Below are 8,965 nucleotides of genomic sequence, written 5' to 3'. Positions count from 1 at the left end.
CAGGCGGTCTGTGGTGTGAGCTTGCTCAGTCTGTCCTTGCCTTCTGTTAACATTTTGCACCAGATATTACAAACCTACTCTAAGCACATTATTATAAGCTACCTTGTAATCAAATAATAATGAATAGTTGTAATGATAATTACTCTCAAACTATTTCAGATCAAGGGCCTCAGTTAAATCTGCATTAGATCATATTTACCTCATCTGTGAAGATTTATTTTTGTATAACTAGAATTAAATCTGTATAAACTAGGGTGGGGGTGAATAAAATATGTGAGCTAACCTGAATAAAAATAACCATATCCACGCAGAAGAGCATTCATTTTGAGTTAAACCACATTTTTAATAGGTCCTGCTAATGTGATCATGCACCACAAATGTAAGGTATAAAGCTCACTGTACATAGCCCATAGGGATAATTTCAGTTCTCAGGGCAGCAGGCTGTGGTGAGATTGAGTTGGCCCTGAAATCAATGGCCTGATCCCTCTCTGTCCAGCTTCCTGGCTGACATGCTTGACTTTTCATCTCCATGGTCACATAGATTGATGACTTATGACCGAGAATGTATGTTTGCTGACCTCTAGCAAAGTGAGTGACACATAATTAATCCAATCACACAGAAAACTGGAAAGTAAAGGGGAAAGAATGGTTCAGTTTCATCAGGGCTTGGCTTCAAACAGCCATTCAATATTTGAATGTTAAAAAACACACACACACACACACACACAGTTCTGAGGTTACTGCAATCACCTCACTAGCACTCCAGGTTTTGGAGTCTCCATGTTATATTAAGTCATGTAGCTGAAAGCGTTGCATGTATTTTAAAGTTTCAATGATATTTGAACACATGAAGTAGCTGCAGAGACCATGTGTCTCAGTTCAGCTCCTGTTTTAACAGCGATGATAATGTGAAGACATGGACCGGTTCCTCTGTGGCTCTCAATCCAGGAATTCTCATCAATATAAATTAGACACATTGCCTTTGTGTAAAGACACAACTTCCTGTGTGTCTGTGATACATGGCTCATGTAGGCCATGGTGTGCTGCTCAGCCCCTGTCACAGTGTCTTGGATGCAGACCCTTTCCCACTCCACATCCAACAGCAGGGTCAGTACATACTAGAAACAAGCCCCTAAGTGGGCCTCTCTGATACACAGTTAATTAAAATTCATTTCTGAGCATGCATTACCCATGCCCATCTATTTATGGGTGGCTCTCAAATGCAGCCACTACAAAACAGTGCTCTGTAATTAACCCCACCTAATCAGATAGCATACTAGTGTTGTGTTCCTATTCGTCCTCAGGCACACAGCTATTGGACAGGGGTTTCAGAGAGAGGATGAGCCCATTCTATAGTTCAGAATGGCTAAGCAGATTAAAACCTCATATCAAACATGATATTTACAGGCAAGGCTCACTGGAGAGTGCTCCTTTTATGTGGGATGGGGAGAGGCTTCAGGGCTGGGCTTTTAAAGCCATGTCCCTTAATTGTATTCTGGCTAAGTGGGATGAATGGTGCTTTTTAATCAGACCACTGACGGTGCTTGGTGTTGTAAATGTATAGAGATGGTGCCTGATAGTTAAAATGCTGAATGATATGCTTTTAGTCCAGGTTTCCCAGCTTCTAGCAATATTTAAATTCATTCTCGTATTAAGATGACACCTGTAAACAACAGTGTGATTTCCCCTGGTGTTTCTGCGACTGTAGCACACACTGGTTTGGTAGGTAAATGTACAAGATCATTTATGGTAGTGTCACTGTCTTTGCATTGAGTTTAGGCCTGCAACTTACAGTATAAGCAGACATTCAGTACAGATATGTGAATGCACACTATATTTAATGTACAATTTTATGTTCAGAGAGAAAAGCATTGCCTATTACATGAGTTAAGTTTCATTAACAGTGAGACCTACTTTACCTTGCTACTCTGAGATTTAAGGTTCTGCTCCTCCTAGTGGCTGATCTTGGCCATGTTTTCCCATCAGACTTGTACACAAATGCGTTTGATAGCAGAAGTTTAACACACATCAAATCATAAATTGCAACCACTTTTTATTCTCTTTTTTGCGGAGCTCCTGAGACAGTGGGTGAAAATGGGAATTATTGGAATCTTTTTGATGTAACCTGACAGGCTCACCATGTAGAAAGTAATACGAAGGGTAAAAGGCCCTCTGTTCACCTAGTCAATTTGAATTTCATGACCAATCAAATGTAGACAAGGTGTCATTTGGTGGATAGGGAAGAGGGGAGAGTGAATCCCTTTCCCAAACAGTTAATCCAACTTTAATCCTAGTCATTAGGAATTAGACATGCCGAGCTGTCCGGCCGTGCCTCTAAATTACAATCAAACGGTTACCAATTACACAAATTATTGATGGTAGATTCTCTTTTCAACTGCAAATTAAGGCTATTAAGGAAGGCTCCTTTTTAATGCAAAAGTGACTAATTAACCAGCGGATGGGAAATCTGCTGCCCAGATATCAAAAAAGTTCTCAGCACACATTGCAGAAACACAAGGGAACCAATTAGTTTAATTATCAAAACAGCTAATTAAAATTGCACAGTTCCTAATTAGTTCTTTGCTTTTGCCTCTAATTGACAGCATGGAGATAAATGGGCTGCCGATGAAAATGGGGAGAGGAGAAAAACAGGAGAAACTTCGGCGGAATATTTATGCTGACTTTATCTCTGTCTGTGTGGCAGCCCTTGAAAGTGGAAAATTAATGACCTTAATTCCCAAACTGTTTTTCCTCTAACGGTGCTCCCCTCTGCGCTCCTGGTGCACGCTCCTTTGTATGGGCCTGCCACCCTGCCAACTGCTGGAATGGGAAAAAAAGGGGTACTTGGGGGTGGGAAGGAGCCACGATTCTCCTCCTAATGTGACAGCTCCCACCTAACAATGGAGAAAGATGAAAGAATGGAGCAGATGTAACCACTGGGAGTGTTGCATCATGGGAATGCAACTCTGTTGCAGTTTTTTTTTAAGCACTTCTGTCATCTATGGGGGCACTAATTTGTCCCATGAAAAAGAAGGAACTCTGCTGGGACAGAGATAAAAGGCATTTGATGGCATAGAATTACTTTTAATAGCTTTTTTAATTTGAATTTTAGATTGATTAATACGATGCATGGTAAGTAAACTGCTTCTGAAACTTTGCACAATCACATATTTGCTGATGTTATCAAGTGGTCTAAAGACCTCAAACCCAACTGAGAACCTACTGTTATATCCTCCAGATTTATTGTAACCATATTGGTATGATCTGTTTAAAGGTCCTTGAAAATAAAGAAGAAAGATGGATCCTGTTAGACAGAATTGCTACACTAGCAAACCTGAACGACAACTATTTACCTCACAAGATTTCGTGTTAGACTGTGTGTGTGTGTTTGTGTGCATGTGTGGTGCCTCTCTCTGGTGTCTATCCTTCTGGCAGACATTGTCTCTTTGTCTGTGTTCCTGCAAGGCCAACCTTGTTATGTGTAATCCTGTCCCTCTGCCTGCACACAAGTGACATGTGGGTCCTCTTGGCACATTAGAAGATAACTATCAACTAATCAGTTTACTTTTGGGACTGTGTTAAAATGTAAATTACATTAATGCTCAAATTATGCATCAAACTACGCAGATAGGCCAGGCCAGAGGCCACATAATGCTGGGATCATTCAGTTAGTGCCTTCTACATACAGTGTTAATGCACTCTGATTTCCCCTGCTCTGGTTCGAATCAAGTGTGATACGTCAGCCAGTTGGTGTCTGGGAAACTGGAGGAGCTTTGCATGAAGTGGAGGAGAAAGCCTTTTTGCAAAGCTCCATTAAAAGGCAGAGGGATGATAGCCGCCTGTTGGATTTCTTTTGTCTAATTCAGTGGAAAGGACTTTCTGTTCCATGTGTATTTTCACATTTTACTCACCTTGGTTGAAAATGCGTGGATATTAATTTACTTGTAATCTGTATGAGTAGAAATAGATTGCCTGAAGTGCGTTCCCTAACATTTAAAGTGATATTTATCTGAACTCATCTTATCCATTTCAAACCTGCACCCTGAAGAGGCAGATCTGCTGCAAAGCCTTGGCCTGGAGGAACTTGCTGCCCATGACGAACAAACACACATCTACCACTAATTGATTGTCTTGTGTTTTATTTACGGTGCAGTAGTAATTAGTGGACAGCATAATGTAAGACATTCATTAGCACCTGGCTACCACTATGGATTTCACTGCTTTGTCTCAGATGCACACATCATTAGGGAGAAACAAAGACTGGAATTTATTAGCATGGCTTCTTATAAATATTCTTAAAGTCAGTGTGCCTTTAAGGAAGAACAGAGGCCTGTAAAACTTTTGTCAGCATTTGCTCACTGATTCCATTTGCTGAAGAATATGTTAAGGAAGAGCAGTATAAATTTAATTTTAATTGTTTTGTACACACGCCAGTGAAAAGGAACTGATTGGATACAGTTCAGAGACAGTATATTAATACGTTATTTTCATATGTTAATTGGTTTGCATAATCTCTCCCTTTGCTTGGTTTGGAAGTACCTGGCATTGAGAAGGGGACTGAAGAGAATAGAAGACTTCAATTTACATAAAACCAGCTCCTCTGAACATTAAATAATAATGCATCTGCAAGCTGAAGGTGTGTTCAGTTAGCAGAAAGCACATTTTTATAATTTATAGTCCAGCTGTTTCAGTGCTTTCTAGTCCATTTTCCTCCCTGCCTGCTTTTAATGAAATCTTGTTACTGGAGAATTGACTGGAGTGAATTGAGATTTTAATCCCATTGACGTTCTACCATGGAAATGCACACTGGTGGGAACTTTTAATGGTGGGCCCTGTAATCAGGAGACACTTGTATTCAGCTCCCTACAATAATGAATCTCATCAAATGTTAAAGCCTGGGCCGTGTGCGAGGGGCTCAAATTTCAAGGTTTTTGACCATCCCCATTTGAGAAATTCCTCAGGGAGTGTGTGATTACTCAAGTTTAGCAGTTTATTGCCTCATCTTTCAATAGCCACTGAAGCACAAAATTCTCATCTAGGTTGCTCTTTTTTTTCTCCACTTGAAGAACAGGCCAATATAGACTGCAGAACAGCTGCTCAGATCCCGAGGAACTGCTGTTGGCACTGCAATGTTATTAGCTGCCACCATCATTGTCCACTCACTGTGTCATTTAAAGAATGAAAACTAAATTCCATGACAAGTATCGCTGATGTGATTTTAATTGTGAAAACTTTGTTGTTTACGGCAGTGTTTGTGCTGTTGACTGCAGATGTACTTTACATGTAACACGTTTCAAGGAAATAAGCATAAAACAACATATTGTGCAGGTAAGCGAATATATGGGAAAAGAAAAAACAGTAATAGAAACAGAAAGAAAAAAGAAACATGTTGCAACATACATTTGCAAGGTTTCATCTCCAATTTGGATTTCATTACCTCACTTAACCCCTGACATTAGAGCATTGTTGAAACCGCGTCTTCTCAGAACACAAAGTTGCCACCAGGTGTTTGCACAATTCATGCCATTATTTTCAGTCATGATGACACTATGCAAGGACAAAGTCCCATCCAGCTTCTTAATGAGGGTTATTGCTTGTGTGCGGTGCGGGACCTCAGATTATTAATTTAATATATTTTAAAAGCAAAATTTACTAGTCTAGATTAAATATCAACAAGATCCTCACCACAACTTTGGGCACCTTTGAGGCTAATTATTGCTACAGCCGTTTTGTCATACATATTGAATGCGTGCACTAGGTTTCACGTTCTTTGTCTCCTCTGAACATTTGCGCTGGAGAAGCCTCCAGCAGGTCACATGGGTGCGTGAGTGAGTGATGTGATGCTGTTTTATATTTGAATGACTAAATGTGACCTTCGAGATTAGAGGAGGAGTTGCTTCTCAGGGGGCTGAAGAGAGTTCCCGCTGCTATGAAGCTCATGTCCCCTTTGATCCCTCTGTAATGAGACTAACACCAGGCGTTGTGGTCACTGAACACATTGACACACCACTGGAGAGCTGACAGCTCTACAGCCTGGTACTAGAGGTGGCTGTGTGTGTGCTTGTGTGTGTCCTCAGGTACAACACTGCCTGGAGACATGCAATATATCCTGTGGGATTTACTATTTGGCTATAATAGACTGCTTCATACAGCAATTTACAGTAACATACTGTATGGATGATGTATGCAAATACCTACAATTTTTCATGCCAATTAAAATGCCTCAGGTCAATACCACTCATGATCAGACACACCAAGACATTTCATATTCTACAAACAAGGAAAGTTAAATTGGTAAAAAAAAAAAAAAAAGAAAGAAAAAGGTTTATTTGTGTTGAGCTAAACAAAGTTTTCAGTTGATGTGATACCACAGTTGATACCACTCATTCAAGTCTAAGGGTACTCTGTTTGACCTGAACACGGCTCTAGTGAAACCCAGTTCTCTGAGACATCTTCAGAGATCCACTGAAGATCAATCATGACCGGGCCCGTCCCCATGAGACCCTTAGTAACAGCCACTGATTGCTTTCTGCTGTGCAGGCTGTTAAGTGGAGGCTGGCAATGGGCTCCTGGACAACACTTAACAATCAATCAGAGGGCACAACCGCTTCTCATTGCGTGCCGGTTCTTCCCCTGCATTACACACAAACAATAATTCAGGTGGACACAAGTGACACTTAAGAATCATGGCCAGAGTATGCCCCATGATTTAGTTGGAGAGGGATACGCTGGACTATAGACAGAAACTTGAGTTGTGGGATTTACATAAACCCAGTGATTGAGGACTCTGGTGAGTTTTCACCCATTGTCATTTGGACAGTACTGGGATAGGATATGACATGCTATGCTTGACATTTGTCTTTATCCTTTGTCTTTGACTATCAAGGATTACCAGTTGTTTGACTTTGGATGGAATGGAAGAAGAAATTATTGCTCACCAATATTTCCCTATTATCATTGTCTCAAAGCCTCATCACAGCGCCAAAGGTTAAGAAACAGATTTGTAAAACCTTTCTTCTGAGACTGCATCCAACAACTTTACTACTCTTATATTGAAACAAATAACTTGGGCGTTTACTAAATACACAAAAGTTAGAAAATACAATATAAACATAATGAAAATAAGCCAGGCTGTTTAGGGCTTTGTGCCTTACCAATGTAACTAGATATGCAGTAGACATTCTGCCATAAAAGCCTGGACTTAAAGTTTGCCTACTGATTATGGATTCCATTGACTTAATGAACCTTCAACCCTCCATCAGATGACTAGCCAATATATGCTCTAATCTCTAAAACGCATGTCTGGCCGTGGTTCCTTTTAAATGAATTGATCTACTCAGCTCTCCTCAAATGGGGAAATGGGCAAGTATTGATATGATTCTTGACTCAGTGATGGATGTGTGTGATGGTAAAACACGAGTTACATGGGCCAGCATGCTGGAGGGTAAGAGGAAATTCAGAGAACAGCTTTACCGGAGCTCTTCAAAGACAAGGCAATATCATTTGTGTCACTGCCAATACTCAGCCCACCTGTTTGTTGCCTAGTTTTTTTTAAAGGGAACAAAGCTCTAACACACAAAGTAATAATTCTCTCATGTTTTTAAAAAAATATATTTTAATGTCAAGAATAATTATCTATATTTGTTCATATGTTTGTAAAATTATTCAAGATGCCCTGCCTTGCCATTGATTTTTAAATTGGTTTTTGTTCTACTTTCGGCTGCATATCATGGCTGGTTGTAGCTATTTTAGCAAAGAAGGGCCATTTTAAGTGAAAGTCACTTGAAGGCTAAAATCTATCTCTGCGGTGGAGTAAAGCAATCGCAGAGCATCACAATGGTCTTGTGTGATGTTCAGACTGCATGGCAAATATTTATCTAAGCCAGATTACACCCAAGGGAGACGGCGATGTCTGCGTCCCTTCAGGCCTCTGTTGTTTCACTGCTGAGAGAAATGTATAGGACGATTGTTTTGGCAGAGGTTAGAAGTTCCAACTGTTCACTTCCCACATAAGAAATCCATTGTTCGGTCGTTCCAGGATAATAAGTGTGAGTGCCATGAATAATCACCAATGTGTCAACTAGCTGTATTGTGATCCTCAGCACTGATCAGCCTCAGATGGCATCAAATAATTTTGTCTGTCTTCCTTCTGAATCCAAGAATGTTTGATGTCTCTGCAGTTCATCTCAACAGCAGAGAGACATTTTGAGGAAACTTAAAAAAGAAAAAAACAAAACAAAACAAAAAAAAGATTTCCCTCTCTGATCTCCTTCTACTGTACACTGTTGTCAAGAATGTTCAGAATTTTTTGACATACAATAAAGAGTCAGCTGTACAGGTCAAGGGTCCTGATAATTTGAGCTCTTATTATATTAAACTAATTTATTGTCACTAACTACTGGGATGAAGGTAGAAATAATAAATCAGAAACATATATCCAAAGATCTGAAGATTATATTGAAAATTTCAGTCAAGAAGGAAATTGTAATTAGGGAGAGGAAGTTGTTTCAGTGAAACACTTGAATTTTAAAATGAACCATCATATTATGTAAACATTTAATTATTAACCAATTTTCCAAGACTGTTTCTCATCTGTCTCTTTTGCTGACCTTTGCTCTCTTCTTGTCGCTGGAGCTGTTGAATGGTACAGGCAGGAAAGAATGCTACTTTTATTTCTTTCACAACCAGGAAAATTTTCTTATAATCTCACCCTACCTTTGACTGATCACTGAAAAATATTGTTATATGCTATTTTACTGCTATTTTTATGAGGTAACCTATGAATACATTTTGAAGGTAATAAGGGTGGGACAAAATATTGATATGTGAATATATTGTTTTAGTTCCTTTTGCGATACGTTATTGATACACTGGGGCCAAATATCAATATTTTTATTAAAACATGCAGACGGTCTAAATGGATTTCCCTGCTAATTTGACTTACCAGAGTCAATCCTTAATGACT

The 8,965-nt window shown here is 39.6% G+C and overlaps 1 long non-coding RNA gene across 6 annotated transcripts in view; it reads left to right on the top strand.

The window, feature by feature from the left end:
• Nucleotides 1-8,965, top strand: part of LOC139627625 (uncharacterized) — a 186,449-nt gene that overhangs the window by 54,998 nt on the left and 122,486 nt on the right. The gene's annotated exons all lie outside the window — the stretch shown is intronic.

The sequence above is a fragment of the Trachinotus anak genome, unplaced genomic scaffold (genome assembly GCF_046630095.1).
Source record: "Trachinotus anak isolate AG129_WGS33_773 ecotype Australia unplaced genomic scaffold, CSIRO_AGI_Tana_v1 ptg000011l, whole genome shotgun sequence".
Taxonomy (NCBI): Eukaryota; Metazoa; Chordata; class Actinopteri; order Carangiformes; family Carangidae; genus Trachinotus; species Trachinotus anak.
This window is presented reverse-complemented; position numbering and strand designations above follow the sequence as displayed.